The sequence below is a fragment of the Rhipicephalus microplus genome, chromosome 1 (genome assembly GCF_043290135.1).
Source record: "Rhipicephalus microplus isolate Deutch F79 chromosome 1, USDA_Rmic, whole genome shotgun sequence".
NCBI classification, from domain to species: domain Eukaryota; kingdom Metazoa; phylum Arthropoda; class Arachnida; order Ixodida; family Ixodidae; genus Rhipicephalus; species Rhipicephalus microplus.
In genome coordinates this window covers 169,922,594-169,923,234 of record NC_134700.1, presented here as the reverse complement: position 1 = coordinate 169,923,234, position 641 = coordinate 169,922,594, and positions in this window count along the sequence as shown.

The following is a 641-nucleotide window of genomic DNA, read 5'->3' as shown; positions in this document are numbered from 1 at the left end:
TGTTGCATTATTATTTATATGGTATGCAGCAGCAGGGGTGGTTTACACACACACAGTACATAAAGACTGCATTAGTGTAGGTTGAAACAGTACATAAAATTGGACATAAAACTCAATCATGAGAATCTACAGGCAGCCACATAAACATTCCATTCCATCCCGTAAAACATCGGCTTTTCGACAGTACTGGTCAACAAAAGCTTGTGTTAGTTTTTCACAAATTAAGTTACTACCAAAACTAAGTTTATTTTATGCTCAGTGAAACAACTCTTTCCTTCAAGGCAAAGAAACTACACAAAACCTTAGTCAAGCACAGAAAAGCCATTAAACGAAACCAGGTGTTTTACTGAAGCTTCTGTTTTCATTAATAATAACGGAATAATTTACAGCCAGACTGCTCTACAGCGATCTCCGTTTATTCCTCCTCTAAATACAGCAAATTCTGTATTCCTACAAACAGAGTCATGATGTGTTTGAGATAACAGATTTGCTGTGTTTGGGATAACAGATTTGCTGTGTTTGGAATAACAGATCTGCTGTGTTTGGAATAACAGATTTGCTGTGTTTGGGTTAACAGATTTGCTGTGTTTGGGTTGACAGATTTGCTGTGTTTGGGTTGACAGATTTGCTGTGTTTGGGTT